Below are 23,877 nucleotides of genomic sequence, written 5' to 3'. Positions count from 1 at the left end.
GGCTGCTCAGCTTCTTGCCTGTGGACAGAAACTTCCTAATAGCAGAAACTCCGCAAAGGCAGGATGATGGAGGAGGCTGGGCCCTGACTGGATAAGAGATAAAAGACCACATATTCCTCATTTTCAAAGTCAAGGAGACCGTCCCACTACACATGCGCAGAAGGGCTCCTTGAAGGTCAAACGAGAAGGGGTGCTACCCCATAGTAAGTGATGTCAACTACCCATAAGTCTCTTCGCTAGAGTCCATCTTGGTTAAGGGATGAGTATGCACACAGGGGAGGATCCTGAGACACACCAAATACAGACTCAGAGCCAGGCAAAGCAAAATGATGGGCCAAAGGAAACCAGGAAGGCATGCCCCATAAAAGTGATTCAAACCACCACCAGGGCGTGACTCTCTCTCCGTATGTGTCTATCTGCACAGACTGTACTCTCTTTTCCTCCTAGTGAATGCTTGTTTCACTACTTTCCATCTTTGCGGGAGCTCTTTTTCTGCAAAGCTGAAGGGCCAGGGCCTTGTCACCATGGGCCTAGTGGCTAGGATTTGGTGCTCTCACTAACGTGACGTGACCTCAATCTCTGGCCAGGAACCCAAGCCCTGCTTCAAGCCACTGCAGGCTGGGACCACCAGAGATCAGAACTGAAAAGAAACTGAGCTATGGGGATATATTTTTGATATACTTCAGAGTAAGTTACCTAACACCACAGAGCTGGTATAAGTTTGAGGTGAAATTTCAAACTCAGGAGTCTGTGTTCCCCAGCCAAGATTCCTCTTTTATATAGTTTACTTTAAATAGATTAAAATGGGTAATAAAGGCTGAAATGAATCTGTGGGGGTCCCCATGGTGATAATATTTCTTACCCCACAGCAGCCCTCATTTGCAGCTGTGGACAGCAGTCAGTGCATGCTATCCAGAGGACTTGGAAGTAACCACCAAGTATCCCAAAAGGCTCAGAAGTGTACACGGTCCTCTTCAGTCTGCTTTAAGACCAGGCCACTGAAACAGTATAAATTATAATCATCGTAATCCCCTTTTCCAGAGGAATTAATGGTAACCATCAATGTACATCACAGGATTATCTAAATTATACTCTGAGGTATTTATACAACTGTGTGTACAAAACTCTCCCAAGTACATGGAAAGTGATCTAAATAATGAACGTGATACTGGTGTTCCCTTTAAATTAGTTTGTAATTAAATAAAAAGGTGAAAAGATGTTAAAGAGTTCAGAAAAAGGCTGTGGAAAGGTAGTGAGTTCACAGGATCACCCACGTTGAAATGTTAAGGATTTCTAAAAGCCAGGAGCTAGGGTGGGAGAATTTTCTTATTCCCTCAGTTGTGGTCCCTCTGATCCCAGGGCTGACATTTTCCAGTCGCCTTTTCCTGCCCAGCAAGACATGAGAGAAGGCTGGGAAAGTGCAAGCTCCATCTTGACATTTTTAAGAAAAACGCCCAATAGATGTTCAATGTTGACAGTTCCCCCCTCCCAGCACCCAGCCAGCAGGAGGCAATTAACAAAGTCATTGTGCAGGAGTCACCAATGTGCACAGGAGAGGTTCTACCGTCACATGACGCTTCCCTTCCCCAAATCGAAAGCACAAAGCCACTTGCATTTGTGAATCAGCAGCTCCAGGTAGTGATTAGAGATGAAGCTCTAATCAAGAAACTGTTGGCTCCAGTGGCATTTTTTTTTTTTTTGGCTTCAAAAGGCAGCGGGACCCAACCAAGGTGCACGGCTACCTACTTTTCTGTTTAAGTTAGTGCCCAATTGCTTGTTGCATCATTTCTGTAAGATATAACTCATTGGAGTTCTCTTATTTATGGTCCTGTAAGGTGGAAAGCACAAAGCAAAAAGGCGAAACAGTAACAACCACAAAATGACAGTTTCCTTCCCCGAGTTCTACCCCTGGTTTTGCACCAAAGCCACAAAATTCAAAGGCTTCAAGCTTAGAAGTCATATACACAGAGCTGTACACTGCAGTGCATTATTAAGAAAATCAGAAGCAATGTATATGTCTTAAAACAGGAGAATGACTGAGCTAAATTATGATACAGGGACTGGATGGAATGTAAGCTAATCATTATGAAAAATAACTGATACTCCTGAAAGATGATGCTGTGAAAGTGCTGCCCTCAATATGCCAGCAAATCTGGAAAACTCAGCAGTGGCCACAGGACTAGAAAAATCAGTTTTCATTTCAATCCCAAAGAAAGGCAATGCCAAAGAATGCTCAAACTACCGCAAAATTGCACTCATCTCACATGCTAGTAAAGTAATGCTCACAATTCTCCAAGCCAGGCTTCATGAACATGAACTGTGAACTTCCAGATGTTCAAGCTGGATTTAGAAAAGGCAGAGGAACCAGAGATCAAATTGCCAACATCTGCTGGATCATCGAAAAAGCAGGAGAGTTCCAGAAAAACATCTATTTTTGCTTTATTGAGTATGCCAAAGCCTTTGACTGGATCACAACAAACTGGAAAATTCTTCAAGAGATGGGAATACCTGACCACCTGACCTGCTTCCTGAGAAATCTGTATACAGGTCAAGAAGCAACAGTTAGAACTAGACATGGAACAATAGACTGGTTCCAAATTGGGAAAGGAATATGTCAAGGCTGTATATTGTCACCCTGCTTATTTAACTTCTATGCAGAGTACATCATGTGAAATGCTGGGCTGGATGAAGCACAAAGCTGGAATCAAGATTGCCGGGAGAAATATCAATAACCTCAGATACACAGATGACACCACCCTTATGGCAGAAAGCGAAGAGGAACTAAAGAGCCTCTTGATGAAAGTGAAGGAGGAGAGTGAAAAAAGTTGGCTTAAAACTCAACTTTCAGAAAACTAAGATCATGGCATCTGGTCCCATCACTTCATGGGAAATAGATGGGGAAACAGTGGAAACAGTGTCAGACTTTATTTTTCTGGGCTCCAAAATCACTACAGATGGTGACTATAGCCATGAAATTAAAATATGCTTACTCCTTGGAAGAAAAGTTATGACCAACCTAGACAGCATATTAAAAAGCAGAGACATTACTGTATCAACAAAGGTCTAGTCAAAGCTATAGTTTTTCCTGTGGTCATGTATGGATGTGAGAGTTGGACTGTAAAGAAAGCTGAGCACCGAAGAATTGATGCTTTTGAACTGTGGTGTTGGAGAAGACTCTTGAGAGTCCCTTGGACTGCAAGGAGATCCAACCAGTCCATCCTAAAGGAAATCAGTCCTGAATATTCATTGGAAGGACTGATGCTGAAGCTGAAACTCCAATACTTTGGCCACTTGATGAGAAGAACACTCACTGGAAAAGACCCTGATGCTGGGAAAGACCGAAGGCAGGAGAAGGGACAACAGAGGATGAGACAGTTGGATGACATCACTGATGCGATGGACATGAGTTTGAGTAGGCTCCGGGAGTTGGTGATGGACAGGGACGCCTGGCATGCTGTAGTCCATGGGATTGCAGAGAGTCAGACATGAGTGAAAAGCTGAACTGAACTGACAATGAGCAATGAGGGCAAATGCTTATCATGTAATTTTAAGGGGGAAGAAAGTAGGACACAGAGTTGCATGTTTTTGCGTGCATAGTATGTTTATAAAAAAACATCTAGAAAGACATATGTAAAAACGACATCAGGCTTTGAATCACAGTGTAGGATGTGTGACAAATTTTCTGCACTGATTTCCAAACTCATTTCCATGCTGTTTACCTTAAAAAGGAAGTTCTACAACCCAGTCTCAGGAGGAGCAAGAGCACAAAAACGATGACAGAGCAGAGCAGGGAATCCCGGTGTTGAGTCTACGCCACAGGTCAGACGTTTAGGCAAGGGGAATTCCATACGCTATTTCATTCAGTCCTTACATAAACCTTGAGAAAATGATCAGTATTCCCATTTCACAAATGAAGAAAGGGGAGGCTCATAGAGGCTTCATGATCTTCCCAAAGACACCTCCCAAGATACTTTCCATGTTTACACCCTGACTGCCATAGGCATGGCTGACCTCCACAGTCAAAACCATGCAAAATCAAGTGACTTTGGCAGGATCAGTTGTCAAATGGGGGTCTATCTGGAGCCTTCAGAGCTGTATCATTTCCTAGGGTCCTGATTCTGGATAAATGACTTTGCCTTTCTGAGTCTCAGTTTCTCTATCTGTAAAACAGATAGCAATATTACATTAAAGGATTAAATGGAACAACACGCATGATTTGTTTAGAACTGTGCCTGGCACACAGTAGGAACAAAGAAAACGGCAGCTGTCATCATCGCTGTCATTTTGCTCTGATTTTCCTAAATTCGAGATCCCTTGAAAGACCTGTTTAAGCCAACTCTGCCCATCACCTTTCCTTCTCTCCATACATGGCCCTTAATTTCCCTCCCATGCCAACTGCAAAAATGCCAACTGAAAATTCCTTTGAGTTGAGGGCTTTGGGCAAAGGAGCTCGAGATATTTGCCCAATGGATAAAACAGTTTTTAAAAGCGGAATCAGTATAAAGCAGCCTGACAGGATCCTACTGGTGACTACGTGGGGCTAATTTTAAATCAAGTAAATATATTGCCTTTCTTCCCATCTCTGGATAAACCTGACTGCAACAATCAGGGTTACTGTCTCTCACCCCCAAATTAAGTGTTTTCTGGAGAATGGACTCTGGCACACTTAATCATTTTTCTGCACCACGCAATGCTGTGGGGAAAGGAGGCCTTTCAGCAAGGATTTGCTGGCAGCCGCTCGATATTTCTGTAAAACAAGTTGAGGAGGGGATGGGTGCTAGAAAAGGGGGCGGTGGGCACAGCCACTGTCAGTGCAGAGATGAAAGGTCAGTTTAACTGGAGGGCATTGAAAACTGGTGACACAGCAAGTTGTAGGGGAACCGGGGCTGGAATCTAATTTGCGCAGAATGGAGTAAACAGCTATTATTGCAGTAATGGAATTAGAAAGCTGTCTTCTCGGGGCACCTTTCACCCAACGGGCTCTACTAAGACCTCTTCCGTGCATGACTAGTCTAGGGGTTGGCCACCTCCACCAGCCCTTGGACGGACCTCAGCCCAGTAATCCGACCTCTTCCCGCCCTGCTGTGCTGCTTCCAGACACAAGAAAATGAAGCGTGAAACACACTGGTTACGAGCACAGGCTTCATAGCCACGCAGCCCTGGGTTCCGTTTCTGGTTCTTGTGTTTACAGTTCTATGACTTCATTCCTGTTATTCAACTCCATTGAGTCTCGGGGTCCCCCTCTATAAAATGGTAATAATAGTGTCTAGCTCCAAAGAACTGCTGTGAAGATGGAAGAACGTATTTCACGAGCTTATCGTGCTGCTTGGCATTCGCTCCAATCGACTACCAGAGGGTAAGCGTCTATGTATCATCATCACCATCATTTGCAGTGTATATTAAGGTTTTCACTGAGAAGGGAAGTAAGGAGATTTCTTGAAGAAGTGGAGAACTCTTTTGAGTTTTTGCTCTGGTTGGCGGCTGTTGAGGGGGACGGGTATGGATGTTGTTCTGAGTGAACCTGAGTCCTGCTCACTGGGGAGATGGGACTTAGGCTTGACTGGGGCAGAGGCTGGAACAACGCTGAGCCCAAGTCTCTGAATTCATCACTGGGAGTCCTCTCCACTAAATGACGCTGGCACTGAGTCACAGCAGAAAATGTTGTGAGAGCAGGAAAGCCCTGCTCAGGGCTTGTGCCTCCAATGGGGGCTGCACTCTCAGACCAGAGGAGTCATCTTCTTGAGCCTAAAGTAGAGGGAATGAACCCCTGGGGCAGGTGATGTCAGCCTACCAGGAGGCCCTCCCTCCAAGGCAGGGATCATGTTCTTGTCTCCACCAAGCCCCCAGCATCTGGCCCACAGGAGAGAAGGAGAAACAGAGGCAAGGAAGGAGACAGACGTAATTAGGACCGTTACTGAGACAATAATGGCTTCCTTTATGAAACATCGCACCATGTGCCTGACACAGTGGGGGAGGGCGCACGTTCATTCCGTCGTTTAATCCCACCACTTTTTAAGCAAGACTGTATCTCCACTTTATGGATTGCGAGGACCTCAAAACAGAGTGACCAAGTAGATATTATTAACCTGATCTTGTATCTCTAGAAAACCAAGGTGCAGAATCATCCATCATTGTGCCACTTGTCATGGCGGCACCAAGACCCAAACCCGGGTTCTGGGTCACGGCACGCCCTGAGTCCTTTGCAGACCACTGTCAGAGCCCAGGGCAGCCCTCCCCGCCATCCTGATCAGAACAACATGCAGCTTCTGAGTAAATCACGGCCAACAGAGCAGTCAAGGAAGCGACGCCACTGCAACTCCATGCAGCGGAAGACACACCACCTCCCCTTCAAACTCAAGGTGTCACTAAGAATCCAGTAAGCAGAGACACTCCTGGGGTCACAAGCCCATCTAGCTGCTCCTGCTGGGGTGTGAAGCCAGCCCTGCCCTAGCAGAGCTACACAGCTGGCCTGGGAAACCAGGGAAAGTGCCTGTCATTTCCCTAGAGGAGGCAGAAGGCTGGTCTGGAGCTCTCTAGGTTCCCTTTCTTTATGGTGTTTGCAAGCAAGCACCAAGGCTATTCACTGGGCTATCTAAAGCATTTCTATAAAAGGTGTCTCAACTTAGCCAAGGACCAGCCTCTTATGTGTGAGGCCTTGTCCCCGCCACCGAACCATCAAACGGGGCTGAAGCAACCGGGGGCTTGGTTCTGCCTTGGGAGCTCCAGCAGGAGGATGTGCCTGTTGCTAGGTTCCATTTCCATAGCTACTAGAGAAATGTCCTGTCGCAGGGCTCCATGAGGCACCCGCCCATCGCCTGGTTTCCTTTGGCAAACCAACCACGTAACTAGCTTGCTTTTTTTTTTTTTTCCTCAGTGATCAAAGTCAATTAGGAGGTGGTCCCCGCTGTACCTCTAAATGGAGTTTTAATTTGTGTATATATTATTAGGATAGGCCTTTCCCCTCCGGAACAGTCAGTTCAGTGGGAAGAATGAGGGCGGACAGCTTAACACTGAGTCTGCCACCTGGATTTGTAACGAGGGATGCTATTTCTTTATAATGAGAAGCGTTTTGAAAGAGTGTGGTAAACTCTCATGGAACAGAGTGTGCAAGTGTTCCTCTTTTATTCACCACAGCTTCCCAGGCTCCTGCCCATGGGAGTCTTTTCTAGCTCTTTGGAGTTAGACTACATCTTCGTGCCTCTCTGCTGTGTCTGAGCACAGAACCAGGCACTCAGTTCTTGGATATTCTAGGGACCCCTGGTTTGACTCAGCCCTTTGGCTAGGAAGTTTAGGACAGCCTGGAGCTCCAGGCACCATGTTGATGATGATGATAACCACAGCTGCTGTCATTAACGATACCAAGCACTCTGCTTAGTGCTTGATAAACGTGTCGGTGTTAGTTGCTCAGTCGTGTCTGACTCTTTGTGACCCCATAGACTGTAGCCTACCAGGCTCCTTTGTCCATGGGATTTCCCAGGCAAGAACAGAAGAATAGGAGTGGGTGGCCATTCCTTTCGCCAGGGGATCTTCCCAGCCCAGAGATCGAACCCGTGTCTCCTGCATTACAGGCCGATTCTTTCATCTGAGCCACAAGGGAAGCTGTTATCAATTAATCCTTGCAAAGCCGTACACTGTAGGTACTACTGTTATCCTCACTTGCAAGAGGAGGGGACTAAGGCTCTAAGAGGTCCGACAACTTGCCCAAGGTCACACGTTTCATAAGTGGCAGAGTCACTTGAGATCTGAACTGAATCCAGACTGCCCAGAATCTGTCCCCAGCCACTATACATACACTGCCTTTCTGGTTAGATGTGAAACTGTGGAAATGACAAAAATGGAAAATAAAAGAGATCTCATTATTACATGGACCTGCCGTACTGCTCAAACTCTGTTGGTGATATTTCTCATGAGGCTAGAAAACTCCAGCATTTGGAAGGCTTATCAAGTACAGTACCCGACACTCCTCATGGCTTCTCCCTGTCCTGGAGCCTCTGTTTGTGTGGGTTTCTCTTGTTCCTTGAACACTCTTGTCCATCCAGGCCCCAGCCTTCGCTGATGCAATGCCTCTATGTGGAATGGCCACTACCTTCCCTATTTTTAAAATCATTCTCCCATCCTTCAAGGCCTACTTCAAACCTTGACATCTTCTGTGAGAATTTCCACCATAGCCCATGGTCATAAGTGCCCTCTGCTCTCCCATCCGTCCCGGTTCCTACCCATTACTTCAGCACCTCTCCTGTGTCCACTGCCCGGACAGCCTGTGTCCAGGTGCTCCCTGACACTTGATGTCTCTGCTGCCCACCTATGTGCCCAGTGGATCAGATCTGTAGAGAAAGCCAGGCTCCCAGCTCTCGTCTTAACCAGCTATGCAACTGGAGGTAAGTCACCTAACCACTCTGATCCTCAATTTTTCTATCTGTAGAAAGGGAAAGGATATAAAATCATCTCCTGGGGTTCTTATAAGGATTAAATTTAAGGAAAGTCCTTCATAGATTATCAAGTGTATTGAAAATATAAGACATTATTATTATGTTGCTTAATCAATGAAAGGAAGAACACCCAGGTTTAATACACAGACTAATGCAAAGATTTACATGGGAAACTTCCTATGCAGCCCCAGACTGACACAAGTAGGGATATGCACAGAACAGTTTAATAAATTTAATGCTTTACAGAAAAGTGAGGATGCATAAACAAGTTTCGAAAGAAGAGTTTTCAGGTAAAGAAAAATGCTACTTCTAAAATTCTCATTTTGAGTCTTTGCTACCTCACCATTCTACCTCCTCTCAAATATCTTTTTTGCCTGCATAGTGGGCAGAATCATATATGTGCTCATATGCACAGAGAGACTCGCACAGTAACACACACACAAGTCCAAAGAGCCTGTCCTGCTGTAAAATTCTACAGATGGCCTGAATGGTAAAATTTAGGACAATGTGATGAAACGCAGGCCAGAGCACAATTAATGATACTGGCATTTTTTTCCCCTCTTCCCCCTCTGGAGGCTATGAGCAAAATCTAACTCCAGGCTCAAAGGTGCAATAAATCTAGCTGTCTGCCAAACACTAGCAGGAAAGGCCTCCTCTGAAATGAAATGTTACACTGGTGACAAGCTAATGCCACAGCCCCATGGAGCCTGGAGGACAGCGAATCAGATAACACGAGGGGCCAGGGCTCAATAAGCAATGTGTATCGAGGTCCCTGATGTCATCTGGGCCTCCTCTGCTCTCCAGTCCTGGAGCACTCTGCGTGCACACCACAGCTCCACTCAATGCCACGGATACCCGTGGCAATCCTGGCACAAGGCACGTCCCAGGGTGGGGTGGGGGCAGTCGTGGATACTCCATTTTCTTCCATAAGAAAAGGTAATTTCTCTCTTAGTAAGGAGCTCCCTGCATCCTCTCAGCAGCTCAGATCGGTAAACCACGCCAGTCCCACCCCAGCCCGACTCCAGCTCTGGGAATCGCAGCGCACACTGTGAAGAGGGCAGGCTCTGCGGCAAATTCTGGCTCTCGCACTCACTAGTGATGTGGCCTTGGAAACTGGCTTGTTCTCCTCAGGCCTTAGTTTCTCATCTATGAGATGGAAATAAAAACAGAATGGAACCTAGCACATGGCTGTGCTGTGCTCACTCGCTCAGTCGTGTCCGACTCTTGCGACCCCGTGGACGGTAGCACACCAGACTCCTCTGTCCATGGGGATTTTCCAGGCAAGAATACAGGAGTGGGTTGCCATGCCCTCCTGCAGCGGATCTTCCCAATCCAGGGATTGAACCCAGGTCTCTCTCCTACATTGCAGGCATATTCTGTACCATCTGAGCCCCCCGGGCAGCCTAGTACATGGTTGGTACTTGACAAATGTCTGCTGGATGGGTAGGATCACTGAAAGCTTAAATGAGAGATACATGTAGCAGAATGTGGCTGGCACGTGGTTAGCTCTTGATGCATGTGAGCTGCCACCTCTGTTAGATGAGAGGAGGTCGTGGTAGGGAAGGGGGCAGAGGACATCCCTGGAGAGGATGGCAAAGTCCCCTTGTTTGCTCTGGGCCTCAGGGATGGAGTGTGGCAGCAGGGGAAGACTTCGGAGGAGGGCTCTGAGAGCCAGCATCATCTAATTACGGAACACAGGACCTGGAATCATAAAACCTGGTTTCTAGACCCAGCTCCATGACTTAGCTGTCCTTCCAGGTAAACAAGCAATTTAATTGCAGCAGGCCTCAGTTTCCATATCTGGGGTTTGCAGGATTAAAAAAAAAATGCAGTTAATAATCTTCTACAGTGCAGGGATGTTGGGGATGACTGATGGATTTGAAAGGCCTCATGTGAAGGCAAGGGATTTCTTGGGCATCTGTCCAGTGGAGCCTCTGCTCTAAGTGGGGAGGCAGTCTGCATCCTCCTGCAGTCCCCGTGGTTTCTGCAGTTCAGCACTGAGAGCCTTCAGTAACAGAGAGATCGAGGCCCATGCGAAGTCCAAAGCACAAATGGGTATTTTAACGCAGTCTTCTGAGACAGGTGCCAAAACAGCCAACATTTCTATCTAGCGTCCCTTGCCTTTGTTTGGACTGTTCCATCTTCCAGAAAGCCATTCCTAGCTTCTCTTTCAGTGTCTTCCTTGATTTACAAGGCTCAATGCCTTGGGGAAATTTTATCTGATCTTCCTGACTACAATGAATTGCTCTCTCCTTTGGACTCCCACAAGGATAAGGTTCAAACCCCAGTAACATGCTTTTATCATCTGTCTACGATTGCCTTCGGGTCCTTACACATCTGGCTTTCCATGAAGCCACGGAAGACTCAAGGCAGTGATGCTAGCTTATCTGGCTTTGTCGGTCCCCGTAGCCCAGGACAGAGCCCTGCGGATAGGCTCAGTGAATGCTCATCGCTGTCTTGAACCTCAATCTTCGGAAGCTCCCTCTACTGCATCCCAGATTACCTGAAGTCCCTGTGTGTGCAGATGGCCCTTGGCTGCTGAATCTGAAAGGGGCTCAAATCTCTGGGTGATCTGGCTGCCTGGAAGAGTGAGACCCACATATCTTCAGCACTTATCAGGGACCACCCAGCCGGCTGGACCCTTTATAGATACTCTGTCTCTTAATGCTCAAGACACCTCTTGGATATTTATGGACAAAACTATCCGTGAGAAAACCAAGACACGGAAGGATGGAGAAACCTGTGTGAGCAGGACTAGAAGGTAAAGTCTGTGGTTTTTGCTCTTAGACTACATTGCTGTCTTTAGAAGGATGAAGCCGTTTAGCTGTGGTTTCATTATTTTACTGATAGAAGGAAGGACACACTGCGCTTTTTACGGCCAACTCACCTCCTCTCCCATTTCCTGCTCCTCCCCTGCCCCCCACGGGCAATGAAGCGCTGCTTAGCTGGATTTCCCTCATCTCTGTCCCCAGCCTATGGCTCTAAGTCAGCCCTGAGTGTACCACCTCTTCTTTGTAACTAGGTGTTTGCAATAGTGGAAAAACAGCCATCAGGGAGCCCATTCTCACTTTCTCTCTGCATCTAAATGCAATTAAATTATGTTATTTCACAGTAATTAGTTCAGAATAGAAACAAGGACTTGGGGACAGGTTCTTCCCAAGGATGCTAAAAATCTGGAAAAATCAATTCTTCTTCCACACGCCCAGGGTGCAGCTGGGGAAGGAGGATTCTGGACACACAGCTTGGTCCCTGACCAACCATGAGATATGCTGCCTTTTCAGGGGCCTTGGAACTGCTCATGGGGCAACCCCCCCCCCACCCCCAAGTCCTGGGAAGAGTGTGCTGTCTCTGTCAGTCTCTGTAGCTGCTGTTGCTACAAAACATGAATATCCTAATAAACTCAGGTCCTTTTTTGAGACATTTCCAAACTGAAGACTGGTTGGCCCTCACATTCAACATACCTTGTTTGCTGGCAGGAGGGGAAGATGGACTTCATTCATTAGTGGCTCTTGTTAGAAAGAAGCAGGTGCCCTGTTGTCACAGCCTCCTTGCAATAGCCTATTACCTGCTTTCACTGGAGGGGGAAACCGAGGCTCAGAGACAGCGAGCTTCTTACTTCAGTCTCGCAGCTGGAAGGAACAGGCCAAGGCTCACCGCCAGGTCTGTGCCTCACGCCACCCCTGGCTGCCTCCCTTCCCTTCGTTTCCAGGAACTGCTTTTTACTCTCCTACGATCTCCCTGCCTCTAGACTTTTGGTCTCTGTTCCCTGTAAGAGCCTAAGCTTCTATGCTTACCATTTTCTCTCCCTCCACTCCACGCCTTGCGATATCCATTGGGTTCTGGTTCCAACATCCTCGCCTCCTCTCTCTCCTTCAACACACTTTTGCTGAACACAGGCTACATCCTGCCACACGCTGGTACAAGAAGCTGTGGCCACAGCGCTGGACAAGACAGAAATCACTCCCGCCCCCACAGAGCTTGTCTACAGTGTAAGTCTTACAGTCTCAGTGGAGACAGAGCTGAGCTGGGCTAAGACCCAGGCCCAGCTGCAATGACGGTGAGGCTCCTGGCACTGTGAGTGCGGACGACTGGGTTCCTGGTCTAGTGTGAGGTCATCAGAGGAGCTTCACTGAGAAAGGGACACGTGAGCTAAGCTTTCGGAAGAGACTGACTGGGAGAAGGCGGGTGGTTCCCTCCACAAATGAAGCTCCTTTACCTCTCTGGGTCTCAGGGCCACTTGTAACCTCCCTGACCGGCACTTGTTGGACCAGCTGACCTAAGAGCAGAGACAAGGCCCCAGACAGGCAGGGAAACTGGGCACTTAGCTGGAGACCCAGGGATTCAGTCCTATCCTTCTGAGGAGCCCTTAGCAGTTGAGTCGCGAGGGCTTTGAACTGTCTATACTTTGTGACCCAGAAATCCTGCTCAGGGAAACACCCCCTCCCCAAAGTCAGTGAAAGAAGGAAAAAAAGCAGATTTTCTTTCTTTCCGGTCATTGAAGTGCTGTTTATAACAGCAAACAGTTGGAAATAGAGGAAAGCAATGATATAATAACGGCACAAATATGACAGAGGTATCAAACCTGACTAGAACGAGATTTTTGTAACACTTAGAAATATGTTCCTAAAAAGATGTTCCATGAAAAAGGGAGGAGGGCCTACGCTTGTGAATTCATGCTGACGACACGGTGGTCTCGGCTGCAGTCCTCTAAGGAGGTCAAGAATGACACACAGAGAAACCTAAAACGTTCCAGCTCTTTGCCTTCATATCTTGAATTCTAAAATTATATCTTAACATTTTCTCAACAACACTTAGAAGTCTTACAGTCTGAAGGTTATGGTAGGTAACACCTCATCTTTGAACCCAGTAAATACATCACTTCTTTGCTACACGTCTCAAAGAAGGTACCTAAAACTATGGAGATGGGGACTAGATGCGTGGCTGCCGGAGTCTGAGGATGGAGAGAGAGGACTGACTTGACAAATGGGATCTTTGGGGCAACGGAAATATTCTGTGTGTTGCTGTAGTGATGGTCAACAACGCTGCCAGAATTCACAGCATGGGATGCCTAAAAAGCATTAATTTTCTATATGTAAATTGTATCTCAATAAATCTGATTTTAAAAACAGGCAGTCGGGGACTGGTGGCTGAGCGGGTGTACAGGTAAGTGAGCCACACCTGTGTGGCATGTGGGTCTCAGTCCTAGTTTAGAGCCCTGAACGGTGCCAGGGCAAGAACTCTGAAGAGTGGGGAGGCTGGTGCCAGCCGTTCACCCTCCAGACCCACCCTCTCCTTCTCCCCACTGCGCTGTGCCCTGGGGGACCAAGCCACATGGTCCGGACGAGTGGGTTCCCTTAAGCTCTGGCTCCTGGTGGGGTCCTGCCAATGGGAGGATAAGCGGGGACGAGGAAGGAGGGAGCTCTGTAAAATGGCCAATTTTCTTTCAGGCTGAGCTGAAGCACGTTGAATAACTTACTTCAGCTAGTCCTGGCTGTTTATTCTGATTTAATAGGTGCAGAAACTCATCTGAAGGAGATCAGTCCTGGTGTGGGTGGCGTCGGAAGTCACGGCAGAAGGACGATGCGGATGGGAGCCACTGATCTGCGGAGCTGTGACACTTGAGTCTCCCCTCCGGCTGCAGACACAGGCAACCCACCCTCACAGGCCGTTGTCTCTGAGAGGAGTCTTTTCTCTTCAAGTCAGAGTCAGCCTTCCCACCATTCTCACCCTTAGTCCCTGTTCTACCCTCGTTAGTCCCACGGAGCAAGCCTGCCCTCTCCCCCATGAGCCAGCCTTGCACATAACTGCAGGGAGCCATGCTGGCCTCCTCAAGTCCTCCTTTTGGGGGTTGAAGGATATGTGTCTGGGGTCTGTCATAAAGAGAACAATCTATATATATCTCGCTATTAGTAATTCCCACAGAGCAGCATGAAGGTATCAATCTTGGAAAGAAAGCCTTTAATACAGGATCCTGTATCTTTATCACTTTTTCCTCCTCCTAAAAGATCAAGTTCAATCATCTCTGTTTCCCATTCTTTGGGCTATAAAGCTAAATCTATGGCTTCTATCCAAAAGGCCTGATGTGAAGTCGAAGAGAAAGGGGAGAAAATGAGCCTTATTGCTTACTAATAACACCCAGGCCCAGAGTGCAGCAGACCTGTTCTTAGGAAGCCAATGGCATCTGAGATCCTGATACTGCAGGAGCAGAACCAAGTGGGCATAATTGTGGGGCAGCAGGGGCTACAATCACCCTGGCTTTGATCTCTAATGCTTCCTCTATTCATTTCACATCCATTTCACCTGTACTCAAGGCCTGGGACATAAAATGCACATTTCTGCCACCATGCTTGTGCCCACACTATTCTGCCTGGAAACATCTCAGCAGATTTTACCATCTTGCAAGTCTTTGGTTCTCAGTCATATCTCACTGAGCACAGCTTCTCTGTGCCAAGCACTGTGTTGGGACAGAGTCTGCAGCCGAGACAGCCTAGATAGTATATTAAAAAGCAGAGACATCACTTTGCCAACAAAGGTCCTTATAGTCAAATCTATGGTTTTTCCAATAGTCATGTATAGACGTGAGAGTTGGACGATAAAGAAAGCTTAGCACTGATGAACTGATGCTTTCAAACTGTGGTATTGGAGAAGACTCTTGAGAGTCCCATGGATACCAAGGAGCTCAAACCAGTCAGTCCTAAAGGAAATCAACCCTGAAGATTCATTGGAAGGACTGATGCTGAAGCTGAAGCTCCAACACTTTGTCCACTTGATGCTAAGAGCCGACTCATTGGAAAAGACCCTGATTTGGGGAAAGATTGAGGGTAGGAGAAGGGGACAACATAGGATGAGATGGTTATATGGCATCGTCAACTCAATGGACATGAGTTTGAGCAAACTCCGGGAGACAGTGAAGGACAGGGAAGCCTGGAGTGCTGCAGTCCATGGTGTCACAAAGAGTCGGACACGACTGAGTGACTGAACAACAACTGCAGCAGAGAATGACATTAGGATGGGAGGCCACGCTACCAAACAGGAAGGGAAATCTGACTCCTCCTACTTGGACTGCTGCCATGGAAGTCACGTGCGTAGGTGTGCCTGGTCCATGCCTGCATGAGGGAGGCTGCCCAAGTCTGTGCAAGTCACACTGAGTGCCCAAGTCCACCTCTATCAATACTGCCCAGATGACTCTAAGAGCTGGATGACTCAAGCTCTTGCAGACCGCGAACTGCAATATCCCAACCAGCGATGCTCTCCAGAAGCTGCCTTTTGAAAAGCGGCAATTAAGCTCTACAACATTCTCACTTATAAATTAAACTATCACTACTTTGAACAGGATTCTGATTTTTTTTTCCAATTCAGCCAGCTGCTGGTGGAGGTGAAAAATGCAACCTAATTTGAACAGAGTCTCTCATGGTTTTGGAGCATGTCGGCATGTTCTGCAGTTACCGAGGCTGCTGCAGCCCACACTTGGGACTGCACCCTCAGAGCTTTGGCTCAATTTCCTATGAGCACCAATTTGCAGACTGGAAAGGACCTAAGAGGATCGGTTACTCCCACCCCATCCTCGGCTGAGGTAACTGAGGTCCAAGGACAGGTAACAGCTGTCTCCCGAGGCCACTAGCAAGAGACTCCTCCTTTGTCACATGCCTCATTTAACCTGCTTAACAGCCTCCACAGGGAAGTACTACTATTCTTCCCAGTGGTAGATGAGGAAAGCAAAGTTCAGAAGAGTCACACAGTTGGAGAGTGGCAGAGCTATTTCCACTGAACCCCATATTCTCTTCCAATCAGAATGCTGTTGTTTAGTTACTCAGTTGTATGTAACTCTTTGAGATCCCATGGACTGTAGCTTGCCACGCTCCTCTGTACCTGGGATTTCCCAGGCAAGAATACTGGAATGGGTTACCATTCCCTCCTCCAGGGAACTTTTCTGACCCAGGGATTGGATCCACATCTCTTGCATTGGCAGGCAGGTTCTTTACCGCTAAAGCCAGCTGGGAAGTCAGATCAGAACACCTGCTCTCTTTAAAGAAATCACCCAAATGAGGCCCCACCCTCTAGAGGGACCTGGACCTGACAACAGAATAAACCAGCATCCCAGGGTAATCTCTGGGTCTCCATTTAAATGTAACGCTCTTCCTGGTTTTTGTATTATTAACAAGCCTTTAAAAAAACTCCTGATTTAAAGGCTGATCTGGCTAGACAGGTACTTGAAGAGTCCTCAAGATGTGACTCCACGGTCTTTTGCAGTCCTCAGTGTCTGCTTTTTATGCAGAGATTCAGAACTCAAGGGGAGCTGTTGGTTTTATCTGGATAGAGGTGACTGGCAGGGAAGCAAAAATCAACTTTTGTCCTAGTTAAAGAAATGACGCAAGGTGCTTTGGGGTAATGATTCTTGCGGCTGCTTCCCTGGAACAGAGACACATCCCTACAAATGCTTTCTGACAGGTCCCCTTGGTTGTTCTGTCAGCTGCCCTTGTGACTAACACATGCTGGGGAGCCTTCAGGCGCTGCCATGAGATGATGCTGGCCCAAGTTCTCTCTCAAGACTTACTCTTTTCCATGGGATCCTAGTAGTACTAATGATCCTATTAATAATCATAACAGTATCTAACATTTCTTGAGAGCCCACTCTGTGCCAGGCAGTGAGATAGCTGCTTTACTCAAATTATCTTACCGGAACATCACAAAACCCTGTGAAGTGGCCACTATGATTATCCCCATTTTATAGATGGGTAAACTGAGGCTGCTGCTGCTAAGTCGCTTCAGTCATGTCCAACTCAGTGCGACACCAGAGACGGCAACGCACCAGGCTCCCCTGTCCCTGGAATTCTCCAGGCAAGAACACTGGAGTGGGTGGCCATCTCCTTCTCCAATGTAGGAAAGTGAAAAGTGAAAGTGAAGTTGCTCAGTCGTGTCCGATTCTTAGTGACCTCATGGACTGCAGCCTACCAGGCTCCTCCATCCATGGGATTTTCCAGGCAAGAGTACTGGAGTGGGGTACCATTGCCTTCTCCAAAACTGAGGCTAATAAAGGTTAAATTAACTTGCCTGAGGTCTCAAAGCACATTAGGCAGCTGGACTGGGACTTAAAAGCAGTTAGCCTTATTTCATGGAGGAGGGCATGGCAACCCACTCCAGTATTCTTGCCTGGAGAATCCCCATGGACAGAGGAGCTCGGCAGGCTATAGTCCATGGGGTCGCAAAGAGTCGGACACAGCTGAGTGACTAAGCACAGCACAGCACAGCCTTATTTTCGAACTCAGGCTCTCAACCACAATGCTACCCTCGGTCTCCTCTCCTGTAAAAAGGGCCTAATCATTCCAGCCACATCAGCCATAGGGCAAGTGGAAACTGAAGTTCAGAGAGGTTAAGCCACTTGTTCAAGTTTACACAGCCAGCAAGGTATGGAGTCAGGGCCTGAATGGGGTTTTCTGATCCTCCATCATCTGAGCTACAGGGTAGTGGCTGAGAATATGGCCTTTGAAACCCTATGTCATTTACCAATTGTGCGACCCTGGCAAAGCGTTAACTTCTCTGAGCTTTAGTTTCCTCTTCCAGAAGACACAGAACTGTCGTGAGTGTTCAGAGAGATGGTAACTCTTTAGTAATGGCTTGGACCAATGCTAGGTACATAGCAAAAATTTAGAATATTAGACACTAAGATGGGCTTCTCTGGTGGCTCTGATGGTAAAGAATCCACCTGCAGTACAGGAGACCTGGGTTTGATCTCTGGATCGGAAGATCCCCTGGAGAAGGGAATGGCAACCCACTCCAGTATTCTTGCTTGGAGAATCCCACGGACAGAGGAACCTGTTGAACTCTGTCCATGATGCTGCAAAGAGTTGGACATGACTGAGTGACTAACACCACACTGCTGAGATGGGAAAATTACAGCATAAAGATTAAGACTGTGAGCTCAAAAGAGAGGGGAAAAACCAGACTAAAAGCATCAGCTCAAGAGGCTGAGTGCACAGTCTAGCCATTGACTGTGTAACAGTGGATGAGTTACTTAAATTCACAGGGTTTCCATGTCCTTATTTGTAATATGGGGATAATAACCCACAGGCTGCTGGGAGATTTCAATGAGAAAACACAAGCAAAGCGCTTAGAAGAGTCAGGGCCGAGTGGACAGGGTATGATGGAAGCGAACTGCCCTGATCATTAATCACAAAAAGTGACCCCTGTTATTTCTACTCCTCTAAACCACCCTGCTTCTTGGGGCGAAAATGTTTTTAAAATGATTAAATGCTATCAAATAAAGCATTATTGCCACGACGGCACAAGTTCCAAGGTCCGACTTATAACGAACCTTCCCCTCACACCCTTCTTTCCCCATTTTGTTCTGTGAACAGATTTCTTTTCTTTGGGAAAGAAAAGGCAGGGTATTCAAATGGAGACTGAACCAACCTGAAAACCTTCATAGAGAGAGTGGGTGACTAACGCAAGGCACCCACCCCAGTGGTGGCCTCTCTGAAAAGGGTGTCCTTCTGGAGGGAAAAATCACTCATCTTTGTGTGATCCTTAAGAGATCCCCCAGGCTCAGTGAGGGTCCTCCCTAGGTTCCCAGCCCAGGGCAGAGCAGACAGAAACATCCCAGGGGATGAGAAGACAGCCCGAGGACGAGGCCCTGGGTCCTGCAGCCTTTATAAGGGTAATCAGTGCCGACTCCAGCTTCTCCATCTTCCTATGAAACAGCGGCCAATGTGTTTACAAATGAAAGGTCACCAGTTGCTTCATTCTCAATAAACTTTCCAACTAAGAAACTGAAAGTCAAGTGGATCTTGAGTCCCATCCAGATGTGGTAGCCCTGAGCAGACCCCGGAGAAAGAACAACTCTTTCCTGCCCTCTGTTTTCAACTCCCTCTCTGCTGGTGAGGTGATGCAATTCTTTTCTGGAACTTGATAGGATGTAAAAAATAATTACAAATGAAAAGGTTATTCATAATTTTTAAATGAGTTAATTAGTAAACCCAGTCAGACTCGCTCATTACAGTAATTAATAATTGATTATACTTGAAATTAAACACAATTTTTCATCAAAAATCTAATTAAAGATCTGCGCTTCTTGCCTGTTGATGAGATCAGCTGGTCTGCTGGCAAAAGTCTTTGTGAAGGATATTTGTGCGCGGCAGAGACATTTAATTTGATTTTGAATAATTGATAGATCCTTACAAATTAGTCATCACGGCCTGAGATGATGGCCAAGCCAACAAGAGCTCACCCTTGGCCCTTGGAGAGCCAAGCAGCTGGAGAGCAAGGACAAGGCTGCCAACCCAGCCCTTGAGGACTCGTGGGACGCAGCTGGCACCTGTGATGCACTCACGGCCTTAGCTAAACTCTTCCTCCAAACTCAGAAGCATCCTTCCGAAGTAGTGGACTATGAGGGAGAAATCAGGACTCAGGGGGAGAAGTAAGTTGCCCAAGGAGAAATAGCTGCTCCGTGGCTGAGCTGGGAATGGAATCCAGACTCTCAGGCTGCTGTGAGCTCTGCCCCCAAGTCTCCTTGCTGAGTCTCCAGGTTAACAGAGGGAAGCCCCCAGGTTTGCCTCTCTGATCTGGCCCTTGGATATGGATCCTAAACTCCCGTTTTAAGTTGTCTATATACCTCAGGCTTTGGCAGAAGGATGTATTTATTCTCGGCAGGAACACCTTCTCAGTGGACTGACCTCTCCTGACTTGAGACCCAAATTCTCCCAAATCGACCTCAACCACCGCCTCCCCCCCAACCTGTCACCCTCTGAGTTGAAGCCCTCATCTTCTCCTGACTTCTTTAGGCAGTAGGGCCCATTCTTTCTCCCTCCACCCTGAACTTTCTAAGACAAACATGCCCTGCCCCTGCTTCAAGCCCTTCAGGGGTTCCCTGTTGCCCATCCAGTAAGGTCTTGAACTTGGCCTCCACAGTAATCTTCAGAATCTGACCACTCTCTCCTGCGTTAGCTCTAATCGTGGCCCCCATGCCCCTCAAAGTCTTCAACCAGAAAATGTCTTTGCCACCAGATGGCCTTCTTTCAAGACTTGGAAACATCCCTTGGTGTGAAATTTCTTTCCTTCCTGTCTACTTCTGGCTGTGACCTGAAGACTCAGCTAAAACAGCACCTTTGCCAGGAAGCCTCCTCGGCTGCCTTCTGGAGGGGGCTGGTATTCCCGCTGCTGCTCCCCATGTCACAGGTAATATACTACGGGGTCACGCTGGATCAGTCGCTGTTTCTAAGCCAGCAGCACCTCAAGAGTAGGGGACACGCTGTCGGCCCTCGCACAGCACAGTGCCTGACTCAAAGAAGGCACCTGCTTGGTTTGCTGAATGAAAAAGAATATTCACAAGATTGTAGATTCTAAGACTACTCTGAAATGGAGTATTTCCTGCCATATCAGTAAACAAGGATGTTGCAGCCATCAGCAACTTCAGGCCCCCGAGCGTGAATTTCTGAGCCCTGAGGGCACCCAAAAGGGAGAACAATGCTTGTGGTCCAGCAGCTGCTGCTACTCCCAACGGTGAACAAGGAACTAAGGACGTGAAAAATCAAGAATTGGATGCCTACCTCAGATAGCCGAGATACACGAGAGGAATGATTTCAGTGAGCCCAGCCTCTTTCATCCCCCCATACACAGAAAAGTGCCAAATTTCTTGAGATACCTGGTTTTCCTTAATTAACAACAATCCTTTGATATTCAGACTACCTGTTCCTCGCTGCAGACTTCTGTATAACCTGACTCCCACCCTGTCGCCTACCTCCTCGGAGCAATTATGTCAGGGTTATTCAGAGTCTGTCTCCCAGGCGTGACGTCCTAAAAATTCCCACCAAATAGAACGTAACTCTCAGGTTCTAGGTTGTGACTATTTTTGGAGTTTGACATTATCAGTGCGGGAAGGGAAATGAAAGGTCCTCCAGTGATGAGCCCTATTCAGTGAATAAACCTCTGTCTTGCTTAGTCGTCATTAAGCACTATTTGCACCCTTCCTAGACAGGAAACCCACGAGCTCCCACAGTAGCCCCTACTTTTAGACAATTGATGATATAGTCTTACTGAATGGGAGAGGAAGAAGCCCACGGGATGGACGGCAGAAAGAAAGGTTATTTAATATATAGAGACTTAGACTTTCTTTCTGAACTAAGTTACACTGTGTATAGTATAAACCTTTCGACTTTAACACAAAACAAGTTACTGTCTCTCGATGAACAGTTGCACTGCTTGTTCAAAAGCCTTCTCATCTATAACCTGTTTGCAGGGCGGTACTGGAGATGTGGACATAGAGAACAGATGTGTGGGCACGGCGGGGACAAGAGGGTGGGACGGATGGAAAGAGTAGCATGGAAACGTGTACGCTGCCATATGTAAAACAGACAACCAGTGGGGACTTGCTGTATGACTCAAGGAACTCAAACTGAGGCTCCGTGACAACCTACAGGGGTGGGATGGGGTGGGAGGGATGCTCAAGATGGAGGGGACATGTATATACTTATGGCGGATGCATGTTGATGTACGATGGAAACCGACACAATATTGTAAAGCAATTATCCTTCAAATAAAAATAAACTAATTAAAAAAAAAACAAATTTATGGTTCTCAAAGGAGAAAGGTGGGGAGGCGGGTAAATTAGGAGTTTGGGATTAGCCAAAAAAAAAAAAAAATCAACTCATCTATGAAATATAATAATGTCAGTAAAAAGCAAGGGCTGTGCTAGTGGTCGGTGGGGTTACAGTACTGGTGATGCCACGGACAAACTGCTGTGCCAGATGGCCATGCTTGGAACCCCACAAGCCTCCCCGGTAACCCAGACTATATCAATCCTGACGCTCTTGCAGAACCTGGCTGGGAGCTGACTGCTCCCAGTCTGGCTGTTCCTTTTTACCCAAAGACCCAGAGCAGGGGTGGCAAATACTTGGTTTGTCATCAATATTCTCCACTCCTGTGATCACAACAGACATCAGCCATCAGTCACAGACTCTTCCACGGAGTCTGAAGGAAGCCTGGGGAGGCTTCTCAGCACCGCTTTTCAAGGCGGCCACAGCTAATCAATCAGACAGAAGAGCAGATAAACACATATGCCAACCTGATCTCGATGCCACGAGATTCTCCAACCCAATCTTCACAAGCGGAGAAGAGACCTGACATGCCAGAAAAGGCTTACTGCAGCTCCAGATGCTTAAGGAGTCTTTGTTCGGAGGGTTATCATCTTCCTGATTACTTGTTTTTACTTAAAGATCTTGAGAGCAAAGTGACTTTACAGCTTACATCACCCAGACCCCCATTCAGGCTTGAGTCTCTTCCTCCCAAACCAGCGGGAGCCGCGCACTATTCATCACTCCTTGAGACAGTGCTTACTACCTCTCCGGACAGTCCTCTCCCGTCCATGGTGACTTTGCTTGTCAGAGTCCTTTTCCACAGTGGGCAGCGCTCTGCCTTCCTCTGGCTTCTGCCAGTGAGTTTCATTTCTATTTACTGGGTTTACACAGCCAGGTTTCCTTTGCTAACAGAAGGATCTCAGAATGCCTGAGCGTGGATTCCAGGCCTTCTCAAGCTGGCCTCACCTACCGTACATCTTAGAATGATAGAATCTGAAGGTTGGGAAGGACAGAGGGTTAAGCCAACCCTGGTGGATGCCGTTACTAACAGGCTGATTTACAGAGAGGCAGCGGACTCTACGCCTCTCTCCAGAGTAACATCCTTCCTGGGAGCAGACCAGAGACCAAAGGCAGGGGTCGGAAGCAGGACACCCGACTGTGCTGCAAACACATCAGAAGAGCGCGCAGTGGGGGTGTTGCAGGCACGGCGGTGGGCCTAGAGGAGTGTGTTACACGGGAGGAGCCCTGGGGTCAGCTAGGCAGGCTGGTCTGTGCCGCCCCCCGGCCTGTGTGCCCCCTCAGCCAGTGCCAACCGCTCACGGGGGCTCTTCCCAACCACCGTCTCCCCCTGGACCTCGGCTCCCCCGGAAGGCCCAGCCAGACCCTCACCTTCAGACCCGCTTTCCTGGCTTGAGGTCACCACAGCCCACTCTGTGGCAGCTTCCTTCCAGCCCCAGGGCCCGCGGCCTCCTCCCTGCTCCTCGCTGCAGCGGTGTGGCACCCACAGGAGAGGCCAGCCTGCTGTCGAGCCTCCCAGCTTGCCACTTCATTTCTAGCGACTATCACCCGTGACAGTCATGTCATAGACGACCACCTCAAAAGCCAGTCCTGAGTGCTGGTGCGCGATGCCAGGCTTCCATCACACGAGGGGGCCGACAGGATGCACATCCAGGATGTGCATGCACACCACCTTCCTGGTGTACATGCAGGAGGAGGGGACGGTCCCAGAGCCCCCCTTAACAGTCTCGGGGTGCAGGGGGTGTCGTTACCGGCCGGCCCAGGGTGCCTGGCCCACACGGATCACCCCGCAAGCTCTGACTGCCTACAGGTGTCTCGGTCACTGCCCTCTGGGCCAAAGGGGCCCCCAGGGACCCCAGGGC

General features: G+C 47.9%; 1 protein-coding gene across 1 annotated transcript in view; it reads right to left on the bottom strand.

Annotated features, from left to right (window-relative positions):
- The window catches only part of TENM4 (teneurin transmembrane protein 4), an 858,900-nt gene that overhangs the window by 229,011 nt on the left and 606,012 nt on the right, over positions 1-23,877 (bottom strand). The window lies entirely within an intron of this gene.

This window comes from Bison bison, unplaced genomic scaffold (assembly GCF_000754665.1).
Source record: "Bison bison bison isolate TAMUID 2011002044 unplaced genomic scaffold, Bison_UMD1.0 scf7180017864324, whole genome shotgun sequence".
NCBI classification, from domain to species: Eukaryota; Metazoa; Chordata; class Mammalia; order Artiodactyla; family Bovidae; genus Bison; species Bison bison.
Note: the sequence above shows the minus strand (reverse complement) of the source record. Positions and strands in the feature narration are given on the sequence as shown.